Source organism: Phoenix dactylifera, unplaced genomic scaffold (genome assembly GCF_009389715.1).
Source record: "Phoenix dactylifera cultivar Barhee BC4 unplaced genomic scaffold, palm_55x_up_171113_PBpolish2nd_filt_p 001363F, whole genome shotgun sequence".
Classification (NCBI taxonomy): Eukaryota; Viridiplantae; Streptophyta; class Magnoliopsida; order Arecales; family Arecaceae; genus Phoenix; species Phoenix dactylifera.
Genome location: NW_024068687.1, coordinates 10946 through 11704, shown reverse-complemented (window position 1 = coordinate 11704; position 759 = coordinate 10946).

The window sequence follows — 759 nt, the reverse complement described above, 5'->3', positions numbered from 1 at the left end:
TTTTGGACCCAATGCGCATTTTAACTTTGATTTACGATCACCTGCACCCAACAAAAATAAAATATTAATGCAGCACTGTTATCATTATTTGTTAGCAATAATGCTAATTTAAGTAATGTGTAGATCGCACTTTTGTGCTCTCATCACACTCCTTGTAAGAAAATTCCGAAGATTCATCAACCGGAAGAAGTCCTCTTATCAAAGGAGAGGCCCCTCAAATTACTATCACAAGGATAAAGGTAAGAAAAGAGAAAATGAGGGGATTGGATGTTATGAGTGTAAGAAGCCGGGGCACTTCAGAGCTGAGTGTCCTTTGTTGAAGAAGGGGAGCAAGTGCAAGAAAAAGAAAGTCCTTGTCTCCACCCTATCGGACTCCGACACATCATCATCATCATCGGATGAGGAACAAGAAGAAAAGGCCAACCTTTGTTTTATGGCTAACGACAATGAGGTAACATCCGGAACACATTTAGATTTTACTTTCGATGAATTATATGATGCCTTCAATGAATTAATGGACGAGTATAAGACAATAAACCTTAAAAACAGAGAATTAAAACTAACTAACCAAACTCACCTCTGTAAGTATGATACATTGGTTAAGAATAAAGATGTTATTATTAAAGAAAATTCAGAACTTAAGACAAGCAACCAAATCTTAATTCAAAAGACTAATACCTTAACTAAAGATAACGAAAGGCTGACCAAAGAAATATTAGAACTTAAAAATAATAAACAAATCTTAAAAGAAAGCCTCAC